The following is a 20,891-nucleotide window of genomic DNA, read 5'->3' on the forward strand; positions in this document are numbered from 1 at the left end:
CACCGCACCCGGCCGGAAATAGAACTTTCTAAAGAATCCAAATACCGGCCTGGCTAACACAGTGAAACCCCGTCTCAACTAAAAATTTAAAAAAAAAAAAAAAAAAAAAAAAAATCCAAATACCTTTCTCCTTTTGCAAAAGAGAATCTTCTGAACTCAAAGTAGGTAACCATGAAATATCCCAGATTGATTAGCAACTTTTGTCTTTTGTCTCTTCATTAGAAGTTAGCCTTAGAGCACACAGTATCCAAAAGAGCTTTGGCATTGCAGTAATGCCAATGACATGTGATGTTGAAAACAAATGAATATTTACAAATGTGCAATTTGGAACATACCCTGACATCATCTCCTCCCCCCCTTTGCTATCCCTACCTGGTGTCCTGGGTTGCTTCTGCAATTCTGCTAATTAGCATCACAGAAACAGCTATCAAAGTCAGAGTGTCCTGGTTATTTTCCTCTACAGTCTGCACAGATAAGATCAAGTAAGGTCAAGCAGTCAGCAGGAGTGAGGCAGAGTTTTGAAACCAGCATCCCATTGTCTGCATTTAATACCACCTGGCTCTTCCAGGGCAGAGAATGGCATTGTCATCAAAATGGTTTTGCATATAAATAGTCCTAATAATTGATGAGTGATTGGTGTTTGTATATGTGAATTGTGTATTTTAAACATATTCTCTACAGAGATTAAAACTTAAAAATTCCTTTTACTGTGTGTAAATGATTATCCAAATATCTCATTCAGTTTATGATTTTATCTGAATCCCATGGCAAAAAAAAATGCTAAAATCTTTCACTGCTATTGTAATGGAAACCTGGTCTAAGAGCACATGCCATATAGTCACATTTACCTTGTAACTCAATTTTAATCTTTTTTATTGTCACAGAGAACAGTTAGAAAATTAAACATTTTAATTTCAAAATTAAGTGCTTATGAAAAATATGAAATGTAAATATGAAAAATAATTGTTGATTATCCTAATCAAAGACTTCTCCTAGCTTAGTTTGAGAGTAACATATACATATGTATGCATGCATGTTTGTGTATGTGTGCATATATGTATTCATATATATCATATTCAAAATGCTTGTATGTGAATGATTCATACATATATGTATAAAATCTGGTCACTGATGGTGATAATCAACTGAATGAGTCTAGCTGTCATATTTCCAAATGGTTGTGGTATTTTTCCATTTCATTTTAGCTTTTGTCAAGACTGTGTAATCTTCATTTACAGACTGCCAATGCTTGGGATAAAAGAGTGATACTTGCTCTACATTTGTGGGCACTGGAAAATCTTAGGTTCTTCCATGGTTTTATTGTTTTGTTTTCAAATATGACAGAACTTACATATAATTATAAAAAGATTATTAAGCTAAAATCAAAGGAAATTAAGTCCTTGACCATTTATCTTTCTAATCATGGAAATCAGTTTAGCTTCATTGGGCCTTAGTTTTCTTACATGTACAATGAGGGCATTAAAATAAATTATTTCTAAGATAACCTTTTTGGTAACATAAAATACATGAAATAGAATATGAGAATACTTAGGAGGCAATGCACAGTTGAAAATATTGAGACATACCACTTTTTTCAGATATTTGCATTTTCTTGCTGTGTCTAGGCATAAAATTAAACTTAGATCTGTGTCATTTGTAAATAGATATTTGTTCCAATTCATTAATTTAGGAATGATATAAGAAATCAGAGTATTTTATAAGTATACTTATCATCAAAACATTAAAATTACTGGAGCTATAAAAGGCATTTCTCCAAGACTCTAGACTCTGGTTTCTATGGAATTGATTTATTAGTCAAGGAAACATCTTCAATTTGTGGAGAAAAAGATAACTATTTCTTTCCTGGCTCCTCAAAAAGAAATCACTCAAAATTCAGCCCTATTACAGCTTTTCTTAAAAAAAGGAAGAAATGTGAGAAAATGAGTTTTCTCTCATCTTCACTGGTTAGTAGTGATTTAACCAGATAGTAAAGACAAAAGAAGCCCATAAAAAGTTCATACCATAAGAGTAGATCATTTCCTGGTTGCATTGCTGAGAATTGTGGTTCTCTGCTTCAAGTCAGAGGCAGATTATTTTGGGTTTTGAATTATTCTTTCAACTTTAAAGGTAAATTTGGGCCAATCGGTGTGCGTTTTCATAGATGCTTGCTGCTGCCAGTAACTCTGCCTTGAAAACACTGACTGCAGCTGTGATTTCAGGCATTAATGACCAATCACAATTCTGAAAACCAGTGATCACAATTTTTAAAGCGCCTTCCCCTTGTGATGTCATCTCAATTTCAGAGGCTTTATTTATTCCCTGGAAACTGGCTGTTAGCTTGATGAGCACTCCCCACTGAGAAATTTACTTTACAACTTCCTTAAATTTACAGGGGAACCCTTACAGAACAAATTGTAGGCTTCCTCTAAGAAGTAAATAGATCTAAACTAGAACAACTCTTTTGGCAATATAGCACCAGGATGAGTTAACAGTTTCTCACACCCAGTCTGGATACACAGTATTAAATTACATTTGGCCTGACTCCATCATTGAGTGTATTCTAAGTGATATTTTTATTCAATAGCTGCTTTTAATGAGATTTTGATGTTTCAGGAAGTTTCATTGAGTCAATTGCAATCCAATGAATGTTTCTGTGTCTTCACATTACTCTCACTGTTTCAAAACTGGGGGAGGTGTTTTCTTGCACAATTATGTTAGAGTTTTGCAATATGGAAAGAGGCATGGTATTGACTGTCCAAGAATGTACACAGAAGTAAAAGTAGCTAGCTGATTGAAGACTTACTGATGAAAAACAAAAACTCAGAAATACACAAAATATATGTTCTGCTGAGTAACATCCATCAAATCCTTTGTTGCCACAACCTCACTACCAAAACCTTCTTTCAGTAATTTTGGAAAGGTTCCTTTTATCGTACCCTACAGCAATAATTTTTGAACAATAACTCTTCAGGCCTTACCAGTTTCTACCTTCTATTGTGCCCAAAGATTACAAGTTTTATGTGTCTACCACATGCTGATAGGGAGTTATCTGAGACATTAGCTGGGCATTGGTTTTGTTGTGATTGTGAGGAGTAGAGGTAAACAGGTGGGAGGAGAATTCATCTCAGCATTTTATTTTTTCTGGATGGCTGCTTTTCATAAATGTAAGAGTTATTCTCAGTGATAGGCAGAAAGTTGCTTGCTTTGATTTGTTTGCCATCAATTTTCTCCTTCCAGGAAGAAAATTTCTTTGGAAAACAGTCATTTGTCATCATTGAATTGTATTGCTGGCCACCAGCTTTTTGGAATTCTGTTCACAGCGTGCTGTATTGCAGTTTTCATGTATTTGTCAACCACTTATTCAAGTGCTCAAACAGGTTTAGCTTCCCTCCACATATTAAAGGATAAACAATATATTCCAAGTTACTTAAAAGTTAGATATTGACAAACTCATTCTCATCCACTCTTTCTGTAGAATTATGGACCATGTGTCAGGCTAGCACTAGCAGCTGCATCTTCAGAAATGAAAAATGGAACTTCTCTCTCTTCCTCCACCCTACTAAATGTTACAAATAACTTCTGACTCGTTCCTAAAATAAAGTCAAGATATTTTTTCCTCCTGCCTGACATGATTAGTTTTGGAGTTCTGTTCCAATTTACCCTGACCATATCCTCTCCCATCTTCAATCATTCAAGAACATTTCCTTTTAACTTCTTCCATTTATTTTTTGATGATCTTAAACAGTTTCTTCAAGTAAGTGTGTTATTGTGGGCTATTCAATATGAAGAACTATAACTTGGCAAACTGTAATGATGACTGAGTCAACAAAAAATTCCTCACAATTGCCCATATTCTCTAATAAATGATAGTTGTTACAGAACAGGCAAGGTTTGAAAAAGTTTGGTTTTGTTAAAATAAAGGGATACTTTGTTCCTGTATCCAAAGCCCTCTGAATAAAAAAGTAATAAAAATTACTTTGTTAATAAATGTAGAGGTATCCAACATCATATTAGTAAATCAAGCACAATCACATTTCCTTATTGTAATCAGTCATTTAAAAATAATACCTAAAATAATTTATTGCCACGTATAAGTATTATAATGGTAAAAAAATCTTTTTATCTGCTTAAAATATCACAATGTTTTGTTTCAAATCTTTTTTCAGATATCAAATTTCCTTAAGAAGGACATGCATTGAAATATATAAAACTATATTTTTACAAAATAGTTTCAAGGAATATTTTTCTTTGATAGGACATGCAAGAAGCATAGATTTTAGCTGAATCTGTATAAAAGCAGTTCTTAAATGTCGCTAATCATAAAGTATAAAATAGCAAAAGCAATAAAAACTATATAGCATACAACCTTACTAAAGTCAATATTATAAACCTTACAAACTCAACAGTTAACATCATGCACGGACTAAAATTTCTGCCTATCTGTGGGTTTGGTCCCTTAGCTCCATGACTGCAGCAACCCCAATTTCCACTCATTTTCCTTGGTATTAAATCTTTCTCTCAGGCAGAACTGTGTCTAATTAACCTTTAAATATCCTGAGTTTATCACAATGGCATCAGTTTGACATATAAATACTTTTGAAGGAATGAAACTCCTCTCTTAACACAGTTCTTCATTCTCTTCTACATAACAATTGTCTTTGTTCTTGTGTTGCCCAAGCCCTTGCTTATTCCTTGTGCTTCCAATTAGCCACTCTCTTTGGGCTTCCCTTCTGTTCCACTCAGACTGGACTCCAGTGTCAGTCATTTAAAACACAGGTCAACTCTCACCTTGGAATTTTCTTTTCCCGGCTCTTCTGTAATGTTTGTTTGCAAGTCATGAAATTATCTACTATCTTTGTTGTCAAATTCTGGAAGTACTCACAAAACCACACTAAATACAACACATTAGAAAGCCAAGCTGTCAAGTGGATTTCCACTGCTGCTGGAGAATCCCTTTTATCCTTCATGCAGTGGTGAATCTTCATATTTCAATCCGCTCACCCAGCAAGGTGGTCAAGCGTATGGGCTTGGGAGCCAATCTTAGTTTGATTCAGATATAACTCTCACTGACAGCCTTGAACAAGTTCCGTTCTCTAATGATACAATTTCCTACATTTAAAATGGGTGTATTTATAGTGCATAATCCATGGAGCTGTTGGAAACATTAAATGAGGTAGTACATGTACGCTATTAAGCACAGTTCCTGGAAAATAGTAACCCCTAAACAAATAGTAGCTATTTTTAAATTGATTACTGCAGTTAGAACCAACCAAGTGGTGTTTGTTTAACATATCAATTATTTCTAGAACTTCCACTTCTTTTTTTTTTGTATACCTGACTGAGACCTTCTTTCTTATAAACATTTCTCTTTTAATGTGTACTTTTAGTCCCCTGACTATTCTAAATTTCCTAGTTCCTCTTAGTTTCATTTCCATCTTTAATGTCTCCCTCTCTACGACTTAGTTCCTTCCCTTTCGGGTGGCAAACATGCTCAATTTCTTCATTTCCTCTGTGTGATGCTACTATTCCAAGCTTCCACACCATCTGTCCCCCTGCCTTGCTGCCAAACTTATGGAAATAGATCATATCTTGATGTCACCACTTTCTCAGAAGTACTTACTTCTCAAATTTAACCATTATAATCAGGATTCAGTGTGGACTTACTCTATTGAATAGATCTTTTGGATATTATTTTGAAATTATTCTCTCCAAACTATGGTTGGCCTTCACCAACCATGCCCTCCTTCTTGCACTCCCTCTGCATTTGGCTTCCATGTCATACAATCATCATTTACCTCTCTTTTTTTTATAGCTATTTGGAAATTTATTCCTTTTCTATTTCTAGTTCTATCTCCCCTTCCTCCTTTCACCTTTAAAGACAAGTTCTGTTTTTAACTCTGTTGCTCTCTAATAATTTCTTTCATTCTGAAGTTTTTTTTAATCTCATCTCTATGCAGATGATTCTTTTTTTTTTTTTTTTTTTTTTGAGGCGGAGTCTCGCTCTGTCACCCAGGCTGGAGTGCAGTGGCCGGATCTCAGCTCACTGCAAGCTCCGCCTCCCGGGTTTTACGCTATTCTCCTGCCTCAGCCTCCCGAGTAGCTGGGACTACAGGCGCCGCCACCTCACCCGGCTAGTTTTTTATATTTTTAGTAGAGACAGGGTTTCACCGTGTTAGCCAGGATGGTCTCGATCTCCTGACCTCGTGATCCGCCCATCTCGGCCTCCCAAAGTGCTGGGATTACAGGCTTGAGCCACCGCGCCCGGCCCAGATGATTCTTGAATATGAAATTCTAATTATGACCTCACTTCTGAATTTGTAACTCAAAATTTAAATTGAATGTTTAACCTCTCCACTTTGATTTACCTGTAGCATTTAAATCAAATCAGAAAATATCAATTTATTATACCTATTATTTTTCCACTTACTCTCCTGTTTCTATTGAAGTACCACTGCTCTCCCAGTTGAAATTTAGTAGTCATCTTTAACACTATCCTTTGCCATTGCCCCCATAGTCAATTATCTATCAGGTCTAGAAATCACCATATAATTCTCACGTCCACATTCTTCTTCACTCATACTTCCTTTATTCTAGTTCAGGCTCTTATTAGTCCTTGCTGGACTTTTTCGATAGCATCCTAGTTGGTATTTCTGTTTCTAATCTGCTTCCTTTTCCATTTTACATTTTGCTGACGATGTCCCTAGCCATCTTGAAAACATTCAGACCAATTTAAGTCCAGACTCTTATTCCTGTAGTATTATTCTCTATCTCACCATTCCAGCTCTAAATCTCTATACCCATATGTAAGGACATCCCATGTTCCATGTACAGTACTCATTCTTTCTCAAATGCTTGTCTCATTTGATTATTTCTACTATTTTCTCTGAGATTTTTGTCTCCATCTGAAATTCTACTTTTTCCTATATGATTGATAGAATTCTATGTATTTTTCAAGACGCACTCAGATACAATTTTTCTGAAGTCTTCTCCTGGTTCTTCCAACTGTATAACAGCTGTTTATTTTGCATGTCCCAAACTATGTAAACTTCTTAGAATATTCCCTGCCTGTCTTAGCCAGTATTAGTCTTAACCAGTTTGTTAAGTGAGGAAATCTGATTTGTCTTTGTAACTCTCATACCATATAGTAGGCTCTGAGGAAAAATAATAAATTGTATTATTGATATTGACTTATTACTAGGAATATTATTAAAGATAAATAGAAAGGTTATAGAGAATCCAAAAATAAGGGAATCAGTTGTTGCATTTCACCCTACTTTTGAACAGCTTTAACAATTTATTTAAATATAGGCACCCACTTCTGAAAGAAATTTCTAAATTTGCAGTAAATCTGTAAAGTTAATATTTTAGGACATTCCCAAAATAGATTTCATTAACGTTTATCTTCAATCCACTTTAGCCACCCATTTTCCTGTCTCATTCTGGCCTTGCCACCTCAAATATCCTTTACATCTCAATCATAGTATCATATCCCAAATTCAACTCTTTCACCTATTTTTTTTTACTTTATTTAGCTTTTCTATTTCAAGCAAAGATCTTGTAATTTCTTGTGACAATTCAACTTCCACTACCTTACCTAAAGTTCTAGGGTCAAGATATGACAGAGAAGAGTTCCTTAAGTGTTGCAGGAAGTCAGGGACCCTGAATAGAGGGACCGACTAGAGCCAAGGCAGAAGAACATAAATTGTGAAGATTTCATGGACATTTATCAGTTCCCAAAATTAATACTTTTATAATTTCTTATGCCTGTCTTAACTGCAATCTCTGAACGTAAATTGTTAAGATTTCATGGACATTTATCACTTCACTAATAATACTCTTACAATTTCTTATGCTTGTCTTTACTTTAATCCCTTAATCCGTTGTCTTTGTAACCTGAGAATGTATGTCACCTCAGGACCACTATTACAAAAATTGATTGTAAAACGTGTGTTTGAACAATATGAAATCAGTGCACCCTCAAAAAGAACAGAATAACAGCGATTTTCAGGGAACAAGAAAAGATAACTATAAGGTCTGACTGCTTGCAGGGTCGGGCAGAATAGAGCCATAGTTTTCTTCTTGCGGAAAGCCTATAAATGGATGTGCAAGTAGGAGAAATATTGCTGAATTCTTTTCCCAGCAAGGAATAACCCTGGGGAAGGAATGCGGGGAGGTCTATAGACAGCTGCTTTGGCAGAGACTGTCTTATGCGGTTGAGATAAGGACTGAAATACACCCTGGTCTCCTGCAGTACCATCAGGCTTACTAGGATTGGGAAATTCCAGCCTGGTAAATGCTAGCCAGACTGGTTCTCTGCTCTCGAACCCTGTTTCCTGTTAAGATGTTTATCAAGACAATACATACACAGTGGGACATAGACTCTCATCAGCACAGCAGGACATAGACCCTCATCAGTAATTCTAATTTTGCCTTCGCCTTGTGATCTTTATCGCCTTTTGAAGCATGTGATCCTTGCGACCTACTGCCTGTTAGTACACCCCCTCCCCTTTTTAAATCCCTAATAAAAACTTGCTGGTTTTGTGGCTCAGGGTCATCATCACGGTCCTACCAATATGTGATGTCACCCCCGGAGGCCCAGGTGTAAAATTTCTCTCTTTGTACTCTTTCTCTTTATTTCTCAGACCAGCGAACACTTAGGGAAAATAGAAAAGAACCTAAGTTGAAATACTGGGGACTGGTTCCCTCAATACTTAAGAAGCTAAAATTAGAACAAAGAAATAACATTACAAGAAGCTAACATTAGAACAAAGAGCTGACATTAGAATAAAGAATGAAGTTAAATAAGTAACTTATGTGTTAAATGTGAAATTAAAAACTATAAATACATTTTCAAGTTAAAATTATTTGTTTACATTTTAAACTTATCAATGTATTTCTTCAATCCATTTTTATTGAAAATTCAAACCATTTTGTTTTTTCTAACAATTCAAATTATTCTTACATAAGTATGTTTAGAATTTTTTGTCTTTCTAGTTATTTTGGGGAGGAAATTCCTATAGATTGAATTTATGAGATAAAACCTGTGCAATTCATATGTCAAATGTTTATCAGCAACTAACACATGTTAATTGCTATGGTAGGCAATTTCTACATTATCTCCCAAATTCCTACTTCCTTGTATTTATGCCTTGTGGAATCCTACCTGCTTGAATTTGGGGGTCCACCTAGTAACTCCCTTTTATGAATAGAATATGCGAAGGTGATAAAATTATACCTTAAATATTAGTTTCAAAGACACTTTTGCTACAGTCTTGCCCCTCGTCTCTGTCTTTCATCTGCTCTTATTTATCTTTTTGCCTGCCAGGAGAGAAACAAGCTATCATATTGTGAGCTTCCCTAGGGAGAGACCTACATAGCAAGAAACTAAGGGCAGCCTCTGGTCGGTAGCCAATGAAAAAAATGACACCTCATTCCCCATCGGTGGGGAACTGAATTCTAGCAATAACCGTGTGATTGAGTTTAAAACCAGATCTTCCCCCATTTGAACCTTCAGATATGATCACAACCCCAGTCTTGATTGTGATATTGTGAGAGACCTTAACGTAGAGCCACCCAACTGAGCTGTACCCAGATTTGTGACAAAGAAACTGTGAGATAATCAATGTTTGTTGTTTAAAGAAAATAAGTTTTGGGGTACTTTGTTACATAGCAATAAATACTTAACATCATTGTTTTTTTTCTCTGTACTCCATGGCACCTGTATAATGAATGAATGAATTGCTGAATAAGTGAATTAAATACGTGTTCAAGATTTTGTACTGCTGTCATTCAATTCTGTTTGTTTGTTTGTTTGTTTTTGAGACACAGTCTTGCTCTGTTGCCCAGGCTGGAGTGCAGTAACATGATCTTGGCTTACTGCAGTCTCTGCCGCCCAGGCTCGAGTGATTCTCATGCCTCAGCCTCCTGAGTAGCTGGGACTACAGGCACACATCATGACACCTGATTAATCTTTGTATTTTTAGTGGAGACAGAGTTTAACCATGTTGGCCAGGCTGGTCTCAAACTCTTGGCCTCAAGTAATCCACCCACCTTGGCCTCCCAAAGTGCTGGAATTACAGGCATGAGCCACCATGCCCAGGCTCAGTTCTGCTTTTTATTTTATGGGAAATGCATACTTGTTGATATAAATTAGTTCCCCAAACTGCTCAATATTAAAGAGAAATGCCTAAACGTGGAGAAGTCAGGTCTGAACATCATTTAGAATTATGCTTAACCACCCACTATAATTTCAGAGTTTTGATACACTTCACAATAAAGCTGTATGTGTTTGGAATCCATCAAAAAACAAATCCTGAATCTGCCACTTACTAGTTATATAATGTTGGGTGAGTTTCTCAGTCTTACTACATATTCTCAGTTTCCTGATCTGTCAAAAGGAGATTATGTTACTCAATTCAGATATTCCACTCAATATTATATTCTATATAATGATTGCTCAAAAATATTCGGTTTTTTTTACTTATCCTTCTAAAACTGAAAATATGGGATAACTTCTCCAAAATACTTTTTTTCAGTAAGCTATGGATATTTCTATTGTAGGTAAATATTATGGAAGGGTGAATTATTTCTTTTAAAAATTTTTCTTATCCCAATTCAGATAAATATAATAAATGTCTAGAAGGAAAATAAAATAAAATTTGCCTTCAGACACATAGTACCTCAAGCTAAGGGTCAATACTCAATCAAAACACAGTAATTGTTTACATGACTTATAAGAAATTTTGGAAAGTTGCTTTAGAAAAACGAAATTTTGTTGTTGTTGTTGTTGTTTATGATCTTACAAACTGTACTTCTAAAAATAATCTTAAAAGTTGTATTTACTCTAGAAATCATGATTTTCCACTTTGTATCACATGAGTTACTTGGATTATGTTAATCAATATCCTCAGCTATATATTCCAGATTAAATCAAATCTAGATTTATTTAATATTTTAATATAGAACAATCTTATTTACTGTTCTAAAAGTTGGTAAATTATACCTATTTCTAATATTATATTTAAACATTTAGTGTCATGTCTCATAATGTATGGTTCACTACCCACATGAATTCTTGTGGTTGCAAACTGATTTTTAAAAAATATGCACTCTAGTCCCATTAATTTACAATTGGTTTTCACTCTTTTTTCACTTGAGGGCTATATTAGTAACTTCTCAAGAGAGTAAATAGAGATTATTATAATTTGGCATTCACAATCTAAAATTAGGGAGTAGAGTTCACTTAGCATTGCAATTTAGTGTTCTCCTGCCATGTAAAACTTAACCATTTTACAAAGCTCATTGTATACATACACAAATACAAATTGTTGGAATTCTAATAAGTTTTAGAAAGAATATTTTGTAATAAGTACATTATAATTGCCGTCTTGTGTTGGTAATGGTATGTATTTTAAAATATTTTTATAGGCATTTATTTATTTCTAGCATAGTAGATAGTTTAATTTTTAACATGTATAATTCCTGCATAAACATTTTCTTTCTTTCAATATTTTTCTTATCACAGATTATTTTTCTACAGGTAGTTGGTACATATGAAACACACACATCCCTGCAGTTACAAAATGTGAAGAAATTATCTAGATCAGGTTTTCCACATTGGCATTTATGAACATCCTAAGCTCCAATAATACATTCTGGAAGTTTTATGACAGATTTTAAATTTCATATTCTATATTTCAAAGATAAGCAAAAAAGGAATTAATCCAATCATGTTCTGGATCATTTTGTGAGCATCTTTTCTCCTAAGAATTTTATTGTTTTCATTTACTTCTTGTTTCCCACTGCATTTGTTCTGAGCGAGAGTCAAATGAATTCAAGGAATGATATAAAACAAAAGTTATGCATCAGTTCTGAAAGAAAAAAAAAGAGATCAGAAAATGGAGATATTGTATGGGTTAAGAGTGTGCAAGCACGCTAAATCGAAAAATAAAAATGTCCTGCACGACTGCAGTAAATATCATATGCAAATTGTGAGTGCACGAACTGTGCCCACTCTTAGAACACATCAGCTTACTGCAGTTTTTAGTAACAAGTGCCAAGGTAAATGTGCATAATAACTACAACGACTTTCACAGTAATTCAAGGACAACACAACATTCTTAAAATTAAAAGATGAAATCAATAGCAACTGAAAATTAAAAGGTACTAATACATCTTCACATTATTAAACACAACCTCGTCAGTTTAAATTCAGGAAAGCAGGTGCGTGTGCCATGTTAATGTTATTAATTTAAAATGTATTATTTAACTGGAACTTTCTGGCATTTTTGCTACGTAAAGTAAAATGAATAATAAATTTATTCCTAATCTTTATACATATTTGTTGCATAACTTTGTACATGTATATTTTATTACATAAATTGTTATAAGCAAATATGCATACTTTTATTATTATTATTATTATTATTATTATTATTATTATTATTATTATTATATTACCTATGTTTTAAATGGATTATTTGGTAACTCTTGCATGAGAAATCCTGCTCTAGGCTTTAAAACTTTTCAAATACAAACCAAAGTAAGTAATGAAAGTAATATATTTACCACAAGCATATACATACACACGTGTACACTGAAAATTTTACAAGCTTTTCATTTTCAGTGTAATATAAAAAGTATAAAATTCAATCTGAAGTATTTTATCCTATTCTATTTCAATTTTAAGTCTGTTCATAGCCCATTAAATTAATTGAACATTAATTTAATGAATGTGAGTGAAGCCACACAATCTGTAAACCACTGCTTTGGAGACCTTGCCAAACAGTTCAACAGTCTTCACAGGCTATCTTGATATGGATCGGAGGTCCAAAAATGGGTTAAATATGAGAAGACTGAAGTTTCAAAAGCAGAAAAGGAAATTGTTAGAAGCTCTCATTGATGTACAAGATTAATATAAAATTCATGGAAAATGATTAATGAAACATGGAATTTAGGTGTATTTTAATATAATCGTGTGTGTGTGTGTATTCTTGAGCTTTACCAAGGTAGAATAGCACATAAGTCTAAGGTCAAAATCCCAGTTTAAAAGTGATTTTGTCAGAGTGTGCTGATATGCTTAACTTAGCTGTAGCAACAGAGATAAGTGGAAGTTTGGGATTCTAGTAGAGTGCAACAGAAAAAAGACAATAGATTGTAAACAAATAAACAAATAGAGGAATTTAGTCCAAAGCTATGGTAAAACTGATGGAGAACTAAGTCCCATTGTGGTTAGAAATAAAGGTTATACAACATGCACAAGGGCATAATGACTCTCAGAAAGGGTTTAAAAATAAACACGTTAAACCTAAGCCCATTTGTCTTATTTAGTCACTCCAATTCCAGCTGGCTTGAAAGTAGGCAGGGTATTTACATTTATTAGTATTATATTTATTCTCTTTATACAAGGTGAATAGCTCATTGCTGGGATCATGTCCCCTGTGTCCTGAGTGTTGTGAACCAAAGAAATCTCTCAGGTGCTTCCATGCCACAAATAACATGCTTAAGCTCCAGGTAGGGAAATATTTCCAAACATGCTAATGGAAAGCTTAAAGAAGGAACCTGTCATTTCAACATATATATAATTTGTGTTAAAGGTACTTAAAGTTACACAGTTATAGAATGAATAGTTTAAATTACTGAAATACAATTACAATCTGTGTTAGTGTTCCCTTCATTGGACTGTAAAACACATTTAAAATAAACTTTAAGAGGAAAAATTACATATGACCTAAAGACAAATAGTAAAATAGACATTCATTATGCCAAATACTCTATTTTTCTTTAAAATTGGAAATATTAAATGACATGGTCTGAAAAAATGCAATTCCCTTTGAGTTTATGCAAAAGAAAATAAGTAAAATAAGTAAAAGTCAATCTACTGGAAAATAAAAGTATTCTTAGTGTTTAAATTATCTGGATTAAATAGTCTCACTGATTTACTAAATGAGATAATTTATATGTTTACAATTTTATGATTCTCAGTATATATTTAGTATCTCAAAAGAGATTGGTTTATAAAATATCAGATAATAATTAGGAATAATCACTTCTTTTCTGGCATCTTTGCCAGAACTTAGAGCACTTTGTATTGATGTCTCTCTGCATTATACCTTCTATTAACTTACACTGGAAACCAAATTTAAAACTATTTGTTGCCAAAGTGGAGAGAGCTTTATTGGCCATGCTCATCCTTGTCAACTTTTTAAAAATTTGTATTTATTCTTCTTTCAATTTTTAAAACACTACTCTAGTTGAATAGTAAAACAAAACAGTAGCAAGTAGTGAGCATATTAGGATTACAGTCCTTCGCTCATTCACTACTGCACATAAAATGCCAGCAGTGAGTGTTATCACTGGTCCGCTTAAAAGGTTTGACACTGAACAGCTCCGAAATGATGTTTATCACCTTCATGATTTTCCATTGTAATAGTCCTGCATTTGCTTCTCCATTGTAGTGGCACCAGTGTCGTCTTTCCTGATTTGAATCAAAGTCCACCAGTTCTACTTGATTCATCTCATCAGTCTCTTCTACTTCTTTCCTCTTGGGTAGGAGTTTTTCCAGCAAGAAGTTTGTCAAAAAAGGGAAAGCCATTATCAAGAAAGTTTACCTTAAATTCAATGATTAAGCGCCTCTTCATGTGGTCTACAATAAATTGGCCTGCCTTCATTTAACACACACTTGATGGCTCCATGCTTGACTACATGATCTGGATGAGAGATGATGACTATGGTTCAGTTGTCAAGAGAGGATATTGGTTTTCAGAAGCCATGCAATACTACAACCAGCTGTATGTCCATATATATGAAAAGGTCTTCTCTTTGTCAAATAAAAACAGCATGGTCTTTCTGATCTAATGCAATGATAATATCTCCTGGCTCCAGTCCTGGTTTCTGGACTCCTTCATCATGGCATGCTATTTTCTGGCCATCTTTCATGCCTTTATCAATACGAATTACTAGAACTGTCTTCTCCCAAAACTATCTTTTTTCCATTGCAGCTTTTACATCTATCTTGAGGACTGATCTGTTTTGCATGGCCCTGGGTTTCCATGCACACAGCTTGAATTTGCTGAGCCATTCTGGGTTCTATCTGATGAATTCTTATTTGCATTCCAATACCTCAGCAATTAGGACAGCACTGTGCTGTTCTATTTTTCTTTTTCCACCTCTGACTTCACATCTGTCACAAATCACATTATGTTGCAGAGCCCATTTTCTTGTTGCAGCATCATATAAATCTACCATTACTGAGAGCTGGTGTACAACATTTTTACCTTTCCTTTTAGTCTGCATCCTTCCTCCTCTTCAGAAACCAAAACTTGGCTCACATGGACATTAAGAATCCTTTCACCTGTAAGAGAGATCAAAGATTCAGGAACTGAGGTTGATTAGAATGAATAAATGAATGAATATAAATGTTACCATACAATCTACTTGAAAAATTCAAATCTTACTTATCCTGTTATCCTTCACCAAAAATATTAAGAGTAAAATTTATAGCAAAGTATGAACAGAGTTAGCTTTTATTTTGAATAGGTAAAGGTTGAATAGAGAGGACAAACACTTGTTTATAAACACATTCTCTTTTGGAGAGAGCCTGTTTGCCAGCCCCTGTGGATTTCTTTGCCGAGGCTATGATAATGCTTACAGCAAAGAAGAAAAGAAGAGTTGGGCATCAGCCACAATGGTGGCTAAACTTTGAATTCAATGCAAATTTTTCACCATTTTTAAAGTATAAGTAGGCAAAATCATGTAGTTTCTTTAATTGCCTTGCACATTAAAATGAAAAGAACAAAGAAAAGGGAGGGAAAGGGCAGCAATGGGAGAGGAGAAAAGAGAAGCAAACATATTGTAAATCAGATTGTTTAAAGTCATTTTTTTAAAATTTGTTAAAGAGTGACCATATTTTTCTACTAAGATTTAATGTTTGAAAAAGGAATTAGGAAAAGTATGTTTGTTAGACACATACGCAGATCTCAAAGACTGCTGTTCAGTTGTTGCTGCTCATAAGCTTCTATAGATGAAGTCTTTGTAGAGAAGCTTAAATTTGACTGGCTATCTGCTGGGATCTCTTATATTCACCAGCTTGTTGTTAGAAGGGTTTTTGGAGAATACAAAAGCTTTATTATCTCCCCAGGTTGCTCTAGTCATCACAGAACTGAGACGAGAACCAGTACAATACATCTCTTGCTTGGCACACCTGTATAGTGTAAACAGGAAAAATAAATTGCAGAATTATTTATTATCAAAATTAATAAAGTCTCACACAGGGCAGAGTTTAATTTCATTCTTGTCCAGCAGGGACATAGAAAATATGAAGCTTGAACTAATAAAGAACTTCAACCTTTATACAATTAAGTTTACACATTAAAACATTTAAAATGTTGTTCAGCATGCCTAATTCTACAATCCACAGTGTACCTAAAGACAAGTTTAAGATTTGGTGAGAACTAAGTATTAGATAAATGCATATCATACTAGTCATGTTCAACATTTATATCTTTTAAAAATGGCAATTCCATATAATTCTAATGAATGCATAGTGAAATATTACTATACTTTATGATTTTCATGGTAAATAATGTCCATGTTAAACCTGAAATTTTAAACATCAGTAATGAGTATTAAATGTAAATAGCTTTGCATATACACATTGGAGATTTGGCCACTAACATTTATTTTCTTTAATAGCTAAGCACCATGCTTGTCTATGAAAAATGACATTACTCTAGATAATCTAATGCGTATAATTACTAGTCTTTAATATTTATCACAATATGAAACATTCAGTGAAACATTCAGTAGTATCTCAAACATGTGATACTATACAAGAAAGTGGTCCATATTTTAAGAAAACAAAACCATGCTTCCTATCACTAACAGTGATTAGCAGCTCATCGGTATTTTTGATTATTCTTCTAGTGCTTACATTTTATTTTTATTGCTTTTATTTTAATATTCATACAGTAATAACTAGCATGTTATTCATATAGTATCTACCTCCCTTATCTGGAATACTTGACAAAATATACTATTATTTCCTTCAAAACTACTGACTATTTTAAATATCTCCTGAATCTCTGCAAAATATTTAAATTGCTGTGCTTAACCCAAGTCACTGTTTATTTTTTATACTAGGTTAATGATTCATGGGATGAATTCACTAGTGCAAATTTAAAATCTCTAGCTAAATGCTGCCAAACTCTGAGGCCTGAGTGGAAGAAATATTCTCTCACACCAAGAACAATCTGCAGGGTGCTAACATTAGTTCAACCAAAATAATTAGAAAAATAAATTTGCTAAATCACTGTGAAAACTAATGTATTACTAATAATGTATGGGAAAAGAGTCTGTTTCATTAAATTGAATTCCCAGATTATCTAAATATTTGGTTAGGCTATATTGCATAAGGCATGAAAGACAATGGTATCTGCTGAAGAGTGGAAATATTTGCTGTTTGAAGGCTAATTTTTTCCAACAATGTTAATCCATTCTGTTGTCTTCAATTTGCTCTACTATTACATCTTTTTATTAGTATTCAAATATTCCCAAATTATTTCTTGAATTTCATTTTTATAATCATTTAAGCAATGAATCAAGTAGTTCTTTTCTTCATTGAGTTTTAGAATTCAGGATATTCATTATATTCAGTACTACTTCATGGAGTCATTTTTGTTTGTTTAATTTTTTTTCTGCATAATGAACTTTGGTGAATAAGCATGGGAAATAATTAAGTCTTTTATACAGATATCAGAAACAAAGTTTTACCTTGATTAGAAGGATAATCAACTAATACCTTCTTAAAGAAGTCACAAAATTCCTGACTTATTGTGAACTTTTCATGTTGGCTGTGATATATTCTTTTGCAGAATTAGAAAACCAATGACAATTATTATAAAAATTTCAGAAATTATTGAAAAGTCTAAAAAGTAAATTGAAACTAATATCACTCCTAATTGTAGCAAGATTTCATCACAATAGTTTTCTTCTAGATTATTTTTTTCTTTCTGTGTGTATGTGTGTATCTCTATAGGCATAATTGTGTTTTAAGGTTATTCATATTATTGTACACAAAGATTATCCTCCTTTTTTCACTTATACTACATCCAAGTATTTTCCAAGATCATTAACTATTTTCCAAGGTCATTAAAAGCTCTTTGAAAGACATACTTTTAATATGAAGAAGTATCATATTTTCCAAGATCATTAAAACTATTTTCCAAAATCATTTTCCAATACCATTATTTTCCAACGTCATTAAAAGCTATTATTTTCCAAGTTCACTAAAAGCTATTATTTTCCAAGATCATTAAAAGTTCTTTGAAAGACATACTTTTAATATGAACAAGTATCATAATTAAGACTTCGGGGTTTCAACCTGATTTACTTGATCAGTTCCCTGTGACTGAATTTTTTGGGTGTTTTCAACTTAGTCATTATATATAATATGAACGACAATAGTTGTTCTCCACTTTTTTCTGGCTTTTTTATTATTCATAAGATGACTTCTGAGAAGTAGAATTATAGGTTCAAATGATATGAAAAATAAGATATTTAAAAGTAGAAAAACAATTTATTTAAATTTGACAAATACACATAGAATAAAAGTAATCATCTTAAACTCCTTTTAATCGTTTACCTCTTAGTCAAATACTACTAAGTTTTATGTACATTTTTATATACATTATGGTAGATCAGTATATCCAAATACACAGATTTATTACATGCACATTTTTTGTTTATTTCTGTTTATTTTTTGACCAATAAAAATGAATCGCACCATAATTTCACATTTAATTTTTCCCACTTAATAATATAAGTATTGTTCCAAGTCAATAATTATAAATGAAACACACTCATGTTAATAGCTGCATACTATAAAACTACACAGTTTGGATATATGATTTTTTAATTTAACTATTCTTATTGATTGGCATTTATGTTGTTTCAAACAGTGCAGCCGTAAGCATGAGACATGTATCCTCATATACTGATGCTTTTTTTTCCTCTATAATAGACTCAACTGTGGGATTTGTAGAATTTTAACAGACAATTTTAAGGTTGTTTGTATTACTTATACACAAAGATTTTCACTTTATACTACATTATAACTGTTTGGAAAATAAGCATTTTCCAAGAAGATTATATTGTTACTTGTACACAGAGTACAATAATACTGAATTTGCAAAAGATTTTAGCAATCATGTTGCATAAGAGACTGCCTGTTCCCCATATCAGATTGAATTAAGAGATGTTTTAGACATTATTGACCTTAAAACCTTATTGGAGAGAAAATTCTCTTAAGGAGAATTTCTTTCAAATTTATTTTTTCTATTAATGAATTTAAATATGTTATTATATGTATATTTCTAATTTTCATTTCTTATTCCATAAATTGTATTTCCACATTTCTTGCCTATATTTTATTGGTTTGACATTTTATTATAAATATCTAGGAGCTCTTTAATATTAAAAATTTTTAACATTTTCTCTGTCATAGATATACAATTCTTTTCTTTCAAATATTTGTTCTTTTATTGTGTTTATTATGTTTACTGCCACAGTAATTTTTTTTTTCCATTCATGGAGTCAAATCTTTAAATTTTTTGATTCATGGCTTTTTGTGTCCTGATATTTGTATAACCTTACTCACCAGGAGGTTATAAAAATATTTCACCTATATCTATATTTTTATGCATTATAATTTATTCAAGAAAACAAAATTTTCTGCAGATAATTTGAGAAAAAAGGGTCAAATTAACTTATTACAGAGTATTAACTAATTGTTCTGATAGCAAATCCTAAAATATCCATTAATTCCCCTCTTAAGATTTTTCAAGAGAAACAATTATATAACTGAGGGTAGTCCATTGGAGGAAAGTATGATATTTTATTTACCTTATTATACCCAGAGCCTGTCATAGGAGATGACATTTAATAAATGTTTGATGAATAAATTGGAAAGAATCAACAAGGAGAAAATATGGTCTCATTAGCAATCTGGTAAAGGAGTTTGTTCCAATAATCAATTGCTGTGCAACAAACCATCCCAAAATTTCATGGCTTCATATGGTGATTTTTTAATTGTCTGTCTCACAGCTCTGTGGATTGGTTTGCCTCAGCTATGTGGTTTTTATTTGGAGGTCTTTCATGCAACTGCAGTCAGATAACACCTGGAATCATCTTAACTAGTGCCCCCACTCACATGTCTGATGTCCAGGCTGGAATGGCTGCAGTAGCCAGGGGCTGGTTCCCCCAAGCCAACATGCTATGCCTTGGATCCTGCTTCTTTCCCCTCCAGTCTCACTTCACTTTCTTCCTTTGCCTTGTGACTGAACTGGATGAGAAGAAACATCACCACTTTATTTTATGTACATACAAAATTATCACCCTCCACCTACCTACCAGCCGGCCTCCTCCCTCCCTGAGACTTTTATGTATCATTGCATAATGTCTGAGCCAAAAGTTGAGCTGCACTTCTATAAAATGAACAACTTAAAATTAAGTATTAGTTAACTCAAGTCTTTCCACTTTTTATTACTTTTTTTTTTTTTTTTTTTTTTCCATACCATGTATGTTTTCTCCTCCCTCACCTCTCTTTTCTTACACATTTCAAATCTTGGGTGGTTGCGGGGAGAGGGCGGAACCTTCTCATTTTTGTATGAACTCAAAAGGAGAAAGTTAAACATTTTTTAAAAGACAAACACCTTTGTTTTTGTATGTACTCCCTCTTGCCCATATTCCAAATTAAGCTCACGCTTGAATATTCAAAAATTCAACTGAAGCTTTTACATCACTTATTATAAAATATTAATTGAGTGTTTACACACCTCCTCCTTTGTCAGCAATATCTGTACATGTACACTGGACCCTTGAACAATGAGAGACTT

At 33.2% G+C, this 20,891-nt stretch overlaps 1 protein-coding gene and 1 pseudogene across 2 annotated transcripts in view; one reads left to right on the forward strand and one right to left on the reverse strand.

Moving 5' to 3' along the window:
• OLFM3 (olfactomedin 3) overlaps positions 1-20,891 on the forward strand; it is a 199,845-nt gene that overhangs the window by 97,782 nt on the left and 81,172 nt on the right. The window lies entirely within an intron of this gene.
• LOC111525761 lies at positions 14,312-20,656 on the reverse strand (annotated as a pseudogene).

Source organism: Piliocolobus tephrosceles, chromosome 1, assembly GCF_002776525.5.
Source record: "Piliocolobus tephrosceles isolate RC106 chromosome 1, ASM277652v3, whole genome shotgun sequence".
Taxonomy (NCBI): domain Eukaryota; kingdom Metazoa; phylum Chordata; class Mammalia; order Primates; family Cercopithecidae; genus Piliocolobus; species Piliocolobus tephrosceles.